Below are 17507 nucleotides of genomic sequence, written 5' to 3'. Positions count from 1 at the left end.
ATCAAACTAACCACCAAATAAAAATAGCAATTTTAACTATTGCTTCGTGTATCTTTTAGTTTATTGTTGAAAGGACAGATGGCAAGTAATTTTTTTAATGTGAATATTGTATTTTTCTATTTTCAGTAGACATGTTTGCTTCTACCCACCACATATTTTCCTCAACCTTTTTGGATGGCATCTAGGTTTGCTTTTCTGCTCAGCTTTAATCTTCTTTCACAGGGAAGAGAAAATGAAAGAGTCCAGATTTCTCATGTGTTCCGGCTAGGGATAATGCCACATTTAAAGTACCACAATTGAGGGTATAGAGGCAGACTTTCTCATACATTGTTGGTGGGGGTATAAACGGGTGTGTTCTTCTAGAAAGGGATTTGGCAATGTGTATCTTTAAACAAACAACCCCAGAATTGCCAATTCTGGGAATACTTCTTATGGAACTAAACAAAAGTGTAGACAAATGCACACAGATCCAAGCATAGCCAAAAGAAAAGAAAGAAAAGAAAAGAAAAGAAAAGAAAAGAAAAGAAAAGAAAAGAAAAGAAAGAAAAGAAAAGAAAAGAAAAGAAAAGAAAAGAAAAGAAAAGAAAAGAAAAAAAGACAAATAGCTTTAAACCTAAAAATCATCATTGCATTCAATATATAATAGCTAACGATAGGGATTAGACTAAATATGCTACAGAGGAGATGGTTAAGAAAAATCATGGTGTAGCCACATAAAGAACTACTGGATTATATTACATATGTGAAGAATCTGTAGTAACATAGCAAAATGGTTATATTATAATGTGGAGTAGAAAAATAAGACATTTTGAATTATTAACAAATGAAGATAGTTATATCACTAAGTGTTTTTTATATGCCAGGTACTCTTCTAAGCATTGTGTAAGTAAGATACCCTAAAACACTCATATAACCCATGAGATGAGTAGTAGGAGAGCTGGTAGAGGGGAAGGATCTGAAACTTGAACCCAGATACTCTGATTTCTGAGACTTTGCTTTTAGTTTTTATACTATACCTATGTTTTTAGTAAGATAGTAGCTATGTAGAAATAATGCTAAACTTATGAGTGCACACACATATACATATAAGTGAGGAAACACATTCTACAGTTTTTCCCATCAAGAGATAGAGTCTATTTTCCTACCCCAGCATCTGGGTGGCCTTGTGACTTGCTTTGAAAATATAATGCAGTGGAAATGATTCTGTGCAGATTTCAAGGTAAAGCCTTAAGAAGCCTTACAGCTTCTATTTTCACATTCTTACAGTGCTGCCCAGAGATGGTCATGCAGGACAGCCAGTCTACCCTACTGGATAATGAGTGATCACTTGGAGAAGAATTGAGGTGCCCTCATTCACAGCCGGCATCAACAACCAGACATGTGGGTGAGGCCATCTTGAACCTTCCATCTTAGTCCACAACTGAATGCAGTCATATGACTTGAGTTCACATGAAATGGGCCAAATCAACTCACTGAATTGTGAAAAATAATAATTTACTGCTGTTTTAATCTACTGATTGTTAAGGTGGTTTGTAATACAGCAATATATAACTGATATGGTCAAAATGCTATCAGATGTCTCTGAGGGTAATTATGGAAAAATGTGTCTGATTTTTAATATGATTAATGAATTATCATTATAGAAATTTTTAAATTTCTTTAGACTTTGGAACCTGACATTTGGCATTCCTTTGGAGTAGACCTGACAGTTTTCTCAGGTTTGTCAGACTAAGGTGGGAATCTTTCTGGAAAGAACCAATCCTCTTGAAATATCATCAGCATGTCATTGAATGGTCACAGAAAATAAATCAGTGGGTTGGGCACAGAATGAGCAGCTATTGCATAGTCCAGTGTTGAGGTGAGGAATCTGCAGTCTGGGGGATGGAGATAATGCTACTCAAATTTCTCCCCATCAACCATAAAAACTCCCAGGATAAACACTAAGCTTGGGATCATTCCACATTGGAACATGTCTCTCATATACTGCCCTGTATCTCTAGTTTTTGTTCAGTCTCTGTCATATTAAAAAGAAACTGTAGTTCAATTAGTACCTGCCTGTACTCTAGAAAATCTGCTTTCTTTTACTGAGTCAGAGAAAATCTGAAATTATAATCAGGGTGGGGCAAGGCAACTGTCAACAATCAAATAGGAAGTCAATATTTTATCAGAGAATTGTGATGAGGATTAAAATATCAAACTGGAAAGTCAATTTCTAGCCACGTGGCGTTTGTTACTGTTGATCACTTCCTTCTCTCAGAGGACTACTCCTCTGGCTTCCACAAACATTTCTCCTGACTCTTTTTTTCTAGCTAACTATCTATCAGCTACTCTTTCTTAAACGTTCGTCGAATTTTGGTCTCTATGTTTCTAACCCTCCACACTCTGAGCCACATCTGTGGTTTTCAATATGGTGACTTCCCACTTAGCGTCTTCAGCTTCTGAGTTCCAGAAGTAACATTCAGCTCTCTCCTAGATGTCTTTATCTGAACCTTTCCCCTATACCACACTATTGCTATGATCAACACATTTTTTTTTCTCCTAGATCTTCTTCTCCTCCATTATTTTTAGCCAGTCTTTTATTTTTTTTAAAGATTTATTTGTTTATTTATTTATGATAGATATATATATATAGAGAGAGAGAGAGGCAGAGACACAGGAGGAGGGAGAAGCAGGCTCCATGCCGGGAGCCCGATGTGGGACTCGATCCCGGGTCTCCAGGATGGTGCCCTGGGCCAAAGGCAGGCGCTAATCCGCTGAGCCACCCAGGGATCCCCTAGCCAGTCTTTTAATTTTAGTCTTTTACTGGCACACTTACTCAAGTTTTGTCCATTTTCATTCCTTAACATTTCTGAAAACAGCATCAAGCCCATTCCACATGGCCTGGCAAACATGGTGTTCATGTCTGGCCCATGCATCTCCTCTAGCTCTTCTCTTCTGCCCTCAGTGTAGTTGTATCCAGTGAATTTCAGAGTGGAATGTGCCCTCACACCTTTCTGCATTGGTATGTATAGTCCCTATGCAGAATGCTTTTCTTTCTGCCTGTGTTGACCAACACATTCTCATCTTGTCAAACTCTGTTCACAGGGACTTGTGTGAGGGAGTTTACCTGAGCTCTCTTCCCTGCAGCTGTGTGGATCGGGTGTTCCTCTTCCCACAGTGTGTCATGTAGAGTGATGTTGTTGCATTGGATCATACTGCTCGTAGTTGACTCTTGTCTGCCTTGCCAAGTAGACTGAACTGTTTCCTGAGGGCAGGGACTGACTGTGTGCTTATCTATGTAGCTCTATTACCTAACATAATACTTGAACCTATTAGGTGCACAAAACATTCTTTGTGGAATGAGTGGATGTGATATAATCACTTCTCAAGAGAGGGAGCACTCTAGAAGACAGCAGGGAGAGGTATTGGCTATGGATGTACAAGGTACAAATGAAAAAGTCATAAGGGGAAAAAAAAAAAGAAAAAGTCATAAGGGGCTCAAGTATAAGACCGAGTTGCCCAAGTATGAGATTGCCCATGTTTCAGTACCAGTTAAATAAGTAGGCTGTTCCAATCTAGAATGCTTCACTGAACAAACACATAACTATGATTTTGCTGGTCACATTCCCAGATATAACAAAGAGATCTTACCTTAGCCACTATCATAGGTCAAGTGTCTCATTCCTTGCAACTTGCTGGTATTAAAATCACTATGGTAATGAATTGCTACTGCTTGCCACACACTAGCTTCACACTAGCTGAACCATCTCTCCTCTAGTCTCTAATACTAGTTACTCAAATATGAAGGAACATGCTGATATCCACTCCCTCTCATATCCCAGGAAACCTCCATGTTTGTACCTTGAGCCTGCTGGGAGGGCTTATTTGTCTAGTTTACATTAATTGAATGAATCAGAAAAATCTACGCTGAACTGCTTCTTCAAGGCATACTAGACCCTTTCATCTACAGCATTTTCCTTTTCTTCACTTAGAAACTTTCCCCCTTCTGCCACAGTTTTGGCAAAAGCTGTTTAAACTACTGAGTAATTTTTTCCCTTTCCACTCTTTGTAGACACAATAGCCATATACACTAACCAAAATGAGAGTGCATATGTTTATAGGAGACATCTATCTTTAGGATAGAGCTCTATACTTTTTTCTATTAAAGCCATTTACATCAATTGAAACATCAAGCCATCAGTCTACACTGCCTGGGCAGTTGAGATTTGCAAAACACTAAAATAGGTGGTAGAAGATATAAACACAAGTGAATAAAACACATGATCTTGATAGAGCTAAGAATATCTTTAAGAAAAGAATCTATGAATTATATAGTAAATCACAAGGTTAGAGGAGATATGATAAATTGCTTGGGAGTTTATGAATCAGGTCTTTATTCATGACACTTTTAATTTAATCCTTATAACTATTCAGTGAAGTAAAGTATTATTGGACTAGAATTATAGGTGAGGGAATCAGGAATCAGAGGTAAGAGGTAAGCTTCCAACACCACATGGCCAGTATGAATCACACCTGAACTCAAGCCTACACCATGATTTAATCACTATTATATTTTCCCTCCTAGAGCCAGAAGAGTTTGGAAGAAGATTCAATTGCCGTGGATTGGAGCACTAAGGAAAGTTTTCACTGAGAGGAAGTGAAATAGGCCTTAAAGATTGCCAGGGTTTAGAGAAATGGAAAGAAAATGAAAGGCTGTTTGGGGCAGCAAATATCTTTATAAATATCCTTCTGTAAAACAAAGGATGGAGATAAATCTAAGGATTTCTTGGCAATCTGGTGAGTCCTAAGAATTTCCTCTTCCAAAATAACTACGCTCATTCAACTTGTAGCCCAACTGACCTGCTTGTACATGTTTCTCTCCACAGTAACACCAGGGGCACCTGGCAGCTCTGGACATCATAAACTAAAGGGTTATCTGTAACTTCACTCTACTACTAGAGCTCCTATTTGGTCGCAGAGCCTGTCAGTTTGATATCTCCCACTAACTTTAAACAGGATTGAAAATAAATGTGTCAGATGGTATTGCTCGCAGTTTATGCAATATAAAATGAAATCCTCTTGAAATAATACCATCTGAACAAACCAGCCATTAAATAAATACAGATACTTCTTCCCTGATCCACAAGCATATCATTGAACTGTGAGAGGTCTTTGCTAATGTGAGTCAAATGCTGACTGATTGGGAATAACCTAACATTTAGTTTATGAAGCATTTATCCATCACTGAGGAGGTCTGAAAGAGTCACAGTGGTGTTTGAGCTACAGCTTTGTTGCCTTGGCAGAATGAGTTCAGTGGCCATGTCTTCCTGGGCATACCTTGACAGTAAATCTGAATTTCCTCCCCAAACAGATTGTAGCCAAACAAATTCTATGACAGATATCTAATCCTTTGGGTAGCAGGAGAGAAAGCTGGCCAAGTGGCTAGAAAATCAACAGTTGGAAATTTGCACTGGCCTAGCCCTTAGTCCCACAAGAAACAAAGGTTCCCTCACTAGGCAAGTTCTCATTTGTCTTTTTCAAAAAACATTTGCTCTAATTTCCAGTCTTCACTTCAGTAAGTAGTTTCAATTAGTTTTTAGATCAACAAACATTGGTATCCTTTACTCCCTATTCAGGGAAATAAGAAATCAAACCTGAACTGCAAGTATGTTACTTGACTTCAGCCCAACCCATGTCTCTCTTGAATTCTGCCTCCATCTATAACCTCTACTTCTGCAGCCTATGGCTTCTTTCTTTTTCTATGAATAAAAATGAGTTATCAAGAGACAAGGCCATAGGGCATCTATTCTCTCAAGTATCTGTATTGACTCGAACCATGACATTAGTATCACAGAGCTCTTCCCAACTACCATAAGTACCACTCTACTTTGCTCTCAACTCAGTTTTTGAGGTCAAACCGGCAAATACCAGCACACTTACTTTTCTAAACCATTCTCTTGATCAGCTCCTTGTGAACATGAGCATAAAACACAGAACAAACTTAAATGAGATAAGTCATGTTGGACATTTAGTCTCATGACTAGGGTATAGATCTTACTTGTGATGCTTAGACGTTTCACAGAATTTCTTGGAGAAATACCATACCTGACCCTAATAGTGAATACAAGGTTGCATTTGGATCTACCTATTGCCCACATGTGCCCATCTGCTAATCTATTAGGGATGAAAGTCTTATAAAATTCTCAGTTTCTCTACAGAGGCTTCATTTCCAAAGGTGCAGACTTGGCAATCATAATTTAACCATCTAAATTTCCTTAAAGGATAGAAGTACATAAAACTCATTTATAAGATATCTGTGTCTTAAAGGAAATTTAAAATCCATAGGCTAATCTCCCTTTGAGATTTGTATGCTAACATTTCATTTTAATTGGTGTCCTGCCTATCCTCACAATTGAAAGGAACAATAGAGCTCATTTTGGTCTTTCATGCTTCCCTTTCATGGACCCTCCTCCTCCAGGACAGTAAACTAATCATTGAAAATAGGTCTCTTAAAAACACAGTTATGAACACAAAAGATGTAAGCCACATTTTATTTATATTCAAATCTTTGTCATGCAAAGATCTTCAGTTTTATCTTCCTTTGTTCTCCAATTACTGAATTTCATTCAGTATGCATGTTCATATGTGCGTGTATGTGTGTGCTTTTGTGTGTGTGCAGAGGGGGAACATTTTGGTAATTGATTGGAAAATTTTACTAGATCTATTTGTCTGGGGCATTTGTAAAATAGAGTTGTTTTCGGAAAGTATCCCAAAAGAGGAATAAAAGATAGTGAGGATGGGAGAAGTCACTTGCATACTTGCTATTTACCTCTTTATATGAATTGGCAAGCACTTAGTATGGTTTGGCTCCAGCAGAATGCTTGCTCCATGACTCTGGTCAAGTCATATACCCTCTTTAGCTTGTCCTCTCCTTGGTAAAATGGGGTTAATACCTTGTAGGATAGTGGCAAGACATAAGTGACAGACCATATGTGAAAACATTTGTCAGTTTTTTGCTGCATATCAAGTGCTCGACAAATATTAACATTCTCCATGAAGCTCAAAAGCAAAGTCTGTAACATTGGTCTAGTCTACTGAAGGAGACCAAAATGTATATATCAAACACCTCCTCTTCCACCAGAATGTCAGCATGCTGGTAAATGTGCTGTATCTGTGCAAGGAGAATGACTTGAAATGGTTCATGCAAATTCTATTGAGGTTTTTAAAAAAATTGCAGGCAGGATATACAAAGAAGATGATTTCCTTTAGATCCAAAGCCTGATTTTCTTTCAAGACTCTCTGATTTCTTTTAAGTCCTGGGCACACAGGCATATGTTTATGTTTTGGCTGTTAGGAAGCCTAATTGGTTTCTCTGGTGACTTGGCATTCTTCTTTTTCCAGGTTTCTCTTTTATTCTCATCTCAGAGGAGCTCTGCCATCCTTCTTTCAAGTGATAGGTGCTTGATACATACTCCCTAACTGTGATCTGTAGTTTGAAGCCTGGCTTTGCCTCCTTTTTCTCCCGACGGGGAGAATATGTTCTTTTTATGATACATGAACTTGAGATTGCAGGACTTTTGATCTGGTTCCTTCATGGCTTTACTGGGTAATGGGTGAAAAGACTGAAAGTGAGATTTGGAGAAAGAAGGAATAAGAACATTTCCCTTTGATTCCATGAAAGACCTGATTTAGAATGTTTCCCTCTGGTCCTATCTGGTCAGTCCTGCTATAATTATAGATTGCTTTGATAAAGCCTTTCTTCGAAGTACACTAACATGAATTCAGAATCCCATTTTTTAAGTGAGGTAAGTACAGAGCATTTATATACTTTGCTGATTTACTTGTTAGAAGAATTCAATGATATTCCAGTAAAATAATTTAGAGATACTTAAAATCTAGACTAAATAATAGGTATGTGCTTGGTACTATATTTTAATTCCCAAATTATTGATACTTAGGCTGATCACTTGCAAGTTCTGCTACAAATCTGTTGAACTTCCCATCCTTGTAGTTTGCATCTTTGTTAATATTTTCCTGTCATCATTAATGATAAAAATATCACACATTCATTAAATGATTGTGTGCCAGTTTCTATACATTATTTAAACCTCCCACCCACACTTTGATGAAAGTAGTGTTATCATTCCTATTGTACAGATGAGACTATTTAGGCATTGGAAGATAAAACATTTTTCCAAGATTATACAGATATTAAATTTTAGAACCATAATTAATTATGTCCTTACTCATCAGCTACCCACTGTACCTAGGCAGGTTTTTTTTTTTTTTAGTTGGAACCTAGGCAGGTTTAAGACAAGAGTGTGATTGTCTACTCTTTCTTGTTATAAAATGTTAATATAATTAATACATAGAATAGGTTTACAGGTCTTCATTGTTTCTTTAGTAGATTGATTGCAAAAATGATTCAATTTTCCACCCACTCCATATCCACATCCCTTGTTAAAGACTTTGCTGCTACTCCCACAGGGATTCCTTTCTTTTACTTCTGAATATCAGTTATGATTCAAGCCCAGAGTGAGTGAAGGCCTTGACTTGTTTTGATCCATAAAATATGACAGAAGTCATGGTGGGCCAGTTTTCAGTCTAGGCTTCAAGAGACAATGAGCCTCCCACTCTAGTTTTTTCACTGAACATGCCACCACCATCTTGGAGGCCACCTTGGAGGGCATCTTGGAGGCCAGTCTCCAGCTGACCTGCCGCTTGATTGTAGGCACAAGCAGCCCAGCAGAGATTCACTGAACCCACCTCAGATCAGCAGTGCATCCTTGCTGAGTTCTACAATCATCAGAAATGATAAAGGGTTATTGCTTTAAGCTACTGAGTTTTAAGGTGGTTTGTTATGTAGAAATAGTTAACCAATGCAGTGCTGATCTGATTAGAAGCAGTTTTTTGTTAGAGTTTATGCCCTCAATTGCAGAGTTATAGAATGTTCAAACCTATCTTCCTCACTTAAAAAAAAAATAAAATGTAAAATAAAATTAAAAAATAAACTAAGATAAAAACAGAATTCAAAACACAGAATTCAAAATAAGAAAAACAAGGTCCAGAAAGATTATTAACTTCTATTCTTGTTTCCCTATTCCTTGTCCAAGGGCCTTCCTGTTGTTATTCAGTTTCTATTAATTAGAATTTATTAAGGCCATTTAGAGCTGCAAGTTAGAAACAGTCTACCCCTCTGGTCAAAGAAAAACCATGCTAAATGGATTCACCAGAAGTAATAGTTTAACACATTTCTTAATGTTGAGCATGTATATACAACCTTTGTTCTATTTTTTTGGTGAGTATCCAGACACATGACACCTGCTTTTTATTCTTCTATAGGGACCTTATGAATGGATTTGAAATATGATTTCCAACTAGTTTAGCAGACCTTATAAAAGAAGAGCATTCTGGGACTTATCCATCAACTTAACACTCCCATCCTCCTTAAATCATAGAAATTCTAGAACTAGTATTTATTAGCTTGTTCTTTCTGTACATCAATTACCTTAGGCCCTATACGCTACAGTTCCATCAAAAGCATTAAATAGTTCCCAGTGGCAAATTCCTGGTTATCTTTAGCTCATGCTGTTAAGTAAGTTTCCACAGTCTTTATAGCTCCAGCTTTTATTATATTTTTAAAATGACTTGGTTTCAGCTGTTAAAGCCTAAGACTTTGACTTAAAGAGAAAATACATGCCAGCATGTGGAGTATAGAATTTGACTTTTTAGCTTCACCAAAGCCAGCCAGTTTGGTGCATCCCTTCTATATTGGAGAGTTTCCAAATGCTGTTTGCCTGGGTTTCTAATGATAATATTTTACATCTATATTTCTAGTAGAATGATTGGCCCTTCCATCTTGCTAGGCCCTTGACCAGTTAGCTGATCTGCCTTAGTATTCTCCATCTGCAGGACTTCACACTTCACAAACAAACGTTCTGTGTCTTCTGATTTTGCTATTTCCTGGATTATATGACTTAGAGGTGAAAATCTATCCTTAGCTCCCTGATGCCCAAAGCCCTCTTCACAATGTCCTTGGTCCTCTTCCTTTCTTCTCTAGCCTTTTAATATGTTCAGAGTGACATTCCAGATTAAGCTGGCTATGAGAGGTAATTATTCTTTTCAGCAGGTGGAGGGTGGGGGGACACCACTGAACTCAGCCATAATTGTGAGGTGGTGTTAATGTCTACAAGGACCTTTCTGGAATTTTAAAATTTGTAGTAATGTCTATAGTGATTTCTCAGTCAATGCAGCAAAGCAAAAACAATTGACCAAATATATTGTAACTTCTTTTTCAAAAATTCTGTAACTAGTTTTCTTACAATTCTATTTCCATTAGGTGAAAGATTTTGAACTCCTCCAAATAGAAAAGTAGACCAATCAGTTAGCTTGTTGGTTCCCTACCCTGTATTTTAAAATTTTTATTAGTATTGCAATCTACTATTTCCTTTATTCAGCTATTTTGGGAAAATTTCTGTCTTGCATTGATACACTTTTCTTTCAGGTGATTTGTTTGTTTCATTTCCCAAACAATTTTTCTACTACTTGAAGTTTAGTCAGTGTGGCTAGACTATTTCTTTTCTCCTTCTATGAGCAAGTCTTATTTTCTTAGAGCAATGGTTTACATACTTGAGCACCCTTGAACACACAGCTCAAATATATCGATATTTATTCTTGCATATACACAATGTATAGCTAACATATATGTGAATGCATTCTGAACTTTATATTATAAAAATGAGAATTAAGTAATGAAGGTGTAAAATGTACCTACTTTTCTAATAAAATCTTCCTGACTATCTCAAACAGCTTCTTTTTAACACTTGGCTTGGAGATGTTACACTGCCTCTACATGTTATTTATCTGAACAAAATTTTTAATATCATCCATTTCTGACATAGTAATAGGTAAAAACTTGGAAAATAAAGTTATCTTTAGACTCTAGATTTGCTATATTCCAGTTACATTGAAAAGGGCTTTCTGTGTTTTTATTCACCATATAGTTGTTGATACTCAACAAGCCACTTACTAAATAGAATTCTATTGTAATCTATAATTCCCTGTAGTAGAAGGAAAATGCATTTTTTTTTGTTATAATCACACCGAGAATTTCATGTTCTCACTAAAATATATTAGTTGGCTTCCTTTTAGTTAACAACCTTTGGAAATTATTGAAGCCAAGCACATTTTGCCAACAGGGAAATAGAGCTCCACTGAACATTTTCATGGGATCTGACCTGAAACAGCTTAGGAAGTACAATATAGGAGCAACTGAGGATGATTGGAAATAAAATGGACCTGAAGGCCAGCCTTATTAAAAAGAAGAGAGAGAAGACTCAAATTAATAAAATCATGAATGAGAAAGGAGAGATCACTACCAACACCAAGGAAATACAAACGATTTTAAAAACATATTATGAACAGCTATACGCCAATAAATTAGGCAATCTAGAAGAAATGGACGCATTCCTGGAAAGCCACAAACTACCAAAACTGGAACAGGAAGAAATAGAAAACCTGAACAGGCCAATAACCAGGGAGGAAATTGAAGCAGTCATCAAAAACCTCCCAAGACACAAGAGTCCAGGGCCAGATGGCTTCCCAGGAGAATTTTATCAAACGTTTAAAGAAGAAATCATACCTATTCTCCTAAAGCTGTTTGGAAAGATAGAAAGAGATGGAGTACTTCCAAATTCGTTCTATGAAGCCAGCATCACCTTAATTCCAAAGCCAGACAAAGACCCCGCCAAAAAGGAGAATTACAGACCAATATCCCTGATGAACATGGATGCAAAAATTCTCAACAAGATACTGGCCAATAGGATCCAACAGTACATTAAGAAAATTATTCACCATGACCAAGTAGGATTTATCCCTGAGACACAAGGCTGGTTCAACACCCGTAAAACAATCAATGTGATTCATCATATCAGCAAGAGAAAAACCAAGAACCATATGATCCTCTCATTGGATGCAGAGAAAGCATTTGACAAAATACAGCATCCATTCCTGATTAAAACTCTTCAGAGTGTAGGGATAGAGGGAACATTCCTCGACATCTTAAGAGCCATCTATGAAAAGCCCACAGCAAATATCATTCTCAATGGGGAAGCACTGGGAGCCTTTCCCCTAAGATCAGGAACAAGACAGGGATGTCCACTCTCACCACTGCTATTCAACATAGTACTGGAAGTCCTAGCCTCAGCAATCAGACAACAAAAAGACATTAAAGGCATTCAAATTGGCAAAGAAGAAGTCAAACTCTCTCTCTTCGCCGATGACATGATACTCTACATAGAAAACCCAAAAGTCTCCACCCCAAGATTGCTAGAACTCATACAGCAATTCGGTAGCGTGGCAGGATACAAAATCAATGCCCAGAAGTCAGTGGCATTTCTATACACTAACAATGAGACTGAAGAAAGAGAAATTAAGGAGTCAATCCCATTTACAATTGCACCCAAAAGCATAAGATACCTAGGAATAAACCTCACCAAAGATGTAAAGGATCTATACCCTCAAAACTATAGAACACTTCTGAAAGAAATTGAGGAAGACACAAAGAGATGGAAAAATATTCCATGCTCATGGATTGGCAGAATTAATATTGTGAAAATGTCAATGTTACCCAGGGCAATATACACGTTTAATGCAATCCCTATCAAAATACCATGGACTTTCTTCAGAGAGTTAGAACAAATTATTTTAAGATTTGTGTGGAATCAGAAAAGACCCCGAATAGCCAGGGGAATTTTACAAAAGAAAACCATATCTGGGGGCATCACAATGCCAGATTTCAGGTTGTACTACAAAGCTGTGGTCATCAAGACAGTGTGGTACTGGCACAAAAACAGACACATAGATCAGTGGAACAGAATAGAGAATCCAGAAGTGGACCCTGAACTTTATGGGCAACTAATATTCGATAAAGGAGGAAAGACTATCCATTGGAAGAAAGACGGTCTCTTCAATAAATGGTGCTGGGAAAATTGGACATCCACATGCAGAAGAATGAAACTAGACCACTCTCTTTCACCATACACAAAGATAAACTCAAAATGGATGAAAGATCTAAATGTGAGACAAGATTCCATCAAAATCCTAGAGAAGAACACAGGCAACACCCTTTTTGAACTCGGCCATAGTAACTTCTTGCAAGATACATCCACAAAGGCAAAAGAAACAAAAGCAAAAATGAACTATTGGGACTTCATCAAGATAAGAAGCTTTTGCACAGCAAAGGATACAGTCAACAAAACTCAAAGACAACCTACAGAATGGGAGAAGATATTTGCAAATGACATATCAGATAAAGGGCTAGTTTCCAAGATCTATAAAGAACTTATTAAACTCAACACCAAAGAAACAAACAATCCAATCATGAAATGGGCAAAAGACATGAACAGAAATCTCACAGAGGAAGACATAGACATGGCCAACATGCATATGAGAAAATGCTCTGCATCACTTGCCATCAGGGAAATACAAATCAAAACTACAATGAGATACCACCTCACACCAGTGAGAATGGGGAAAATTAACAAGGCAGGAAACAACAAATGTTGGAGAGGATGCGGAGAAAAGGGAACCCTCTTACACTGTTGGTGGGAATGTGAACTGGTGCAGCCACTCTGGAAAACTGTGTGGAGGTTCCTCAAACAGTTAAAAATATACCTGCCCTACGACCCAGCAATTGCACTGTTGGGGATTTACCCCAAAGATACAAATGCAATGAAACGCCGGGACACCTGCACCCCGATGTTTCTAGCAGCAATGGCCACTATAGCCAAACTGTGGAAGGAGCCTCGGTGTCCAACGAAAGATGGATGGATAAAGAAGATGTGGTTTATGTATACAATGGAATATTACTCAGCTATTAGAAATGACAAATACCCACCATTTGCTTCAACGTGGATGGAACTGGAGGGTATTATGCTGAGTGAAGTAAGTCAGTCGGAGAAGGACAAACATTATATGTTCTCATTCATTTGGGGAATATAAATAATAGTGAAAGGGAAAATAAGGGAAGGGAGAAGAAATGTGTGGGAAATATCAGAAAGGGAGACAGAACGTAAAGACTGCTAACTCTGGGAAACGAACTAGGGGTGGTAGAAGGGGAGGAGGGCGGGGGGTGGGAGTGAATGGGTGACGGGCACTGGGTGTTATTCTGTATGTTAGTAAATTGAACACCAATAAAAAAAAAAAAAAAAAAAAAAAAAAAAAAAAAAAAAAAAAAAAAAAAAAAAAAAAAAAAAAAAATGGACCTGAAGACATCATAGAACAAATACATGTGTAGGAGGGAAGATGGAAGTGGTTTGTGACCCTTTTAATACAATTACATGTGTACAAATAAATTTAATTCCATTTTTAAAAGCCACACTAGAAATATTTAATACATTTTAATAAATTTCCAAGCTGTGACTATCTTCAAAACCTATACATTTTGTTCTGTTGATCTCCGACTTTAGTCTGTATAAGAATCATTTTAGGGGAAAACATATCTATATATGTATATTCAGGAAGTCTGGTATAATACCCTAGGTGTGAGTCTGCTGAAGAAAGATGTATAACTTGTTCCCTCTGATTCCAAAGGAAAGAGAATGTATATGAAATGTATTTAAAGGTTCTTTTCAGAGATCTGAGCACAAAATATTTATTTAGGATAATCTGTGATATTTCTTTTCTGATAAGTACTGTAGCTATATGTGCTTTCCTATATGTTAAACACACACACACACACACACACAACATCTGCGTTTGCATCATCTCATTGTATTATACCACAGAGGCATGCTTTTGTAATAATTTATGAAGTACATAAGTAATAGTTGCCCCTATTAGAAAATTGTAATAGGTAATAAATAAATAAATAAATAAATAAATAAATAAATAAATAAATAAATCTATTATCTCAATTAGTTTAAGCATTGCTTTCATTTTTGGCTAGCAACAAAAACAGAAGGAAGAATTGCAAATGACTTAAGAGTATATTTTTGGTTTCTGTTACTAGATTTCTTTCCTCATTTCTATCCCTTCTTTCTCTAGCCTTCTATTGTTGTTATATTTGTTTTTTATCTCCTTATCATGTTTGTGATTAGATTGGAGCTACCTGTATCATAGTGGAGTGTATCAGGGGCTTCAGAGCAACATGCCTGGGTTGGAGTCTCACCCAGCTCAGCCACTTTCTCTGATTTTGTCCAATTTTTGTGTGCATCTCAAAAAATATATAAACATAAGTCAAGATCTTATGAAAAAAACCCGAACAATTCAGAAAAGCATAAAGAAGAAAATTTAAATTATCTATACACCTATCACTCAGATATAATCACTGCATTTTCATATATATCTTTACTGATTATTTTTAGTTATAAAAATTGTACAGTTAAATAAAACACATATGTATAAAAATAAGATCATATTTTACATACTGTTTTGTATGTATATTTTTACCTTGACAATGTATTAAGGTCATGTGACAGGAGTATGTGTTTTTATTCTAATTAATAACTACTTAAATTTTATTGTGTAGGTGACCTCTTTCTATTGGTTTTAATTTTAGGCACTTCAGAATAAAGATGGAGAAGACACATTTGCACAGTTATGTACTGGAAATGTAATTGTAAAGGTATGTCTTTGCAATTTCTATACATAGGGTAAGTTTAGTCTATGAAGATCTTCTACTTCAACAAATGAAGAGAATTGAGAAGAATGTAAGCTTTTAAAAGGAAAGAAACAATAGATAGGCAAACTGCACTGTGGAAGAAAACAAAGCAAGCATGATATATTTGTTTCCTCCTGCCTTTCTGTTTTTTCCTTGCTTCCTCATGAATTCTTGGTCTATCATTCCTGCTCATTTCTGAAAGGTAGAGAAGTTTACTTTATAGACCCAGAGAGTGAACTTAATACATTATCTACTGTGTATTTTTCCTTCTCATAACTAATCTATTATCGGATGCTGGGAGCTTATCCTTCAAAATCCTTTCTGGGAAGAAATAACCCTTTGCGAAGACTTGCAAGATTGGCAAGAAAGAAGTGGGAAAAGAAATAAAGAAAATGTAGAAGCAGGAGAGGAAAAATTTAGTTCATTAATTTCATTTTTACTTTAATTAGGTCAAATTATATCATTATTCCAAAGTATGTTTCACCATATATTTGTTTAATATGGGTTCCATTTCCATTATTACATATAATATTTTATTCATGTTAATGCTTACTCTGACATGTATGTTCTCTATCCTGACTGCATCATTTGAAAGAACCATCTTATTTGCAGATATTTTCAAAATTGCTTACAGTGAATAACAAAAGGTAAGAGATGTCAAACGCTTTGCATAGGTTCTGGCACAGAGCTCTCAAAGATGTTTATGGAAGCAGATTCTGAATCTTTCAAAGTGAACCGCCACCACAATCTTCACCCATTTATGTTTAGAAAACACAATTCAGGTAGCATAAACTGCTCGTTAGCTTGTTTTCCTTCTGAATGGATTACTAGCCTGATGTCTACACTTAAAGAAGGGAGTGTTTTTAAGTCTTCATGTATTTTAACAGCTATAACATTTGCAGAGTCTCCTGAATCAATCTTCTATCTTTCTGGTTTATTGTCATTTAAAAACAGATGTGAATTCCTTTCCTGTGTGAATTTCATGGCTGGATTCAGCAATACTTCTCTCTGGGCCTACAATTCGTCACCCTGTTGGGCTATATTGAATTCCAGTGTTGGAAAATTGCTGTATATTTCGCAAGATTATTTTGTTTGCCAAATCTCAGCCATCTAAATTTTAGTATAGAAAGGGACACACATGAATAGGAAGATTTAGTTTGCACCAACATTTAATGAAAACTTCACTATATTTACTCCTTGAGTTCTTCTCCATGACTCATGAGATAATAGTATAGTATCAGCTCTTTATTTATTTATTTTTTGTCTCTGCTAATCTTTTCATTCTAATCAGGCACTGCTGTCAAAACTGTGGGCTCACACTGATAAGTGCTCAGGAAGTAAATAGACTCACCTGCTTAAGTGATCTTTTGCTGCAGGGTATAAGCATCTGCCCATGTTTTTGGTTTTTGTATCTTTCTAAGAGAAATCTTGAGTTATTTTGTTCTTCTGCTTCTATTCACTAATCTCATATAATTGGACCTTCTTATATTTCTACTTTAATAAATTTATATTTTATTTTTTATGGAAGGTTATATATGTAGAGCATTGGAGGTAATATAGCTAAGTATATCTACCATCTATCTATCATCTACCATTTATCTACTTGAAAAAGGACTAAGAGCCTATAAACATTTTCATAGTTTTAGTTTCAGTTTCTTTCAAGTGAATGTTGATCTGATAAAACTTGGATGTTTTTGTTTTTCAAGTTGAATTTAATAATTCATAAATTCCTTCAGTTTATAATGGAAAAATAATTTTTGAATCATCAGCTATATAAGACCTGCAAAATGGAGATGTATATACTTGGTTTTTCCAAACTGACTATTTTAAAAAGGCACTCAAGAATAAATAAATATCTCTTTCTCTT

The 17507-nt window shown here is 36.3% G+C and overlaps 1 long non-coding RNA gene across 1 annotated transcript; it reads left to right on the top strand.

The window, feature by feature from the left end:
- The first annotated feature begins 1260 nt into the window (after positions 1-1260).
- LOC119874038 lies at positions 1261-15730 on the top strand. Its single transcript, XR_005366383.1, has 3 exons — positions 1261-1384; positions 4565-4776; positions 15539-15730. It is a non-coding gene; the product is annotated as an uncharacterized LOC119874038 (long non-coding RNA).
- Positions 15731-17507: the final 1777 nt, after the last annotated feature.

Source organism: Canis lupus, chromosome 11 (genome assembly GCF_011100685.1).
Source record: "Canis lupus familiaris isolate Mischka breed German Shepherd chromosome 11, alternate assembly UU_Cfam_GSD_1.0, whole genome shotgun sequence".
In the NCBI taxonomy this organism is placed as follows: Eukaryota; Metazoa; Chordata; class Mammalia; order Carnivora; family Canidae; genus Canis; species Canis lupus.
Note: the sequence above shows the minus strand (reverse complement) of the source record. Positions and strands in the feature narration are given on the sequence as shown.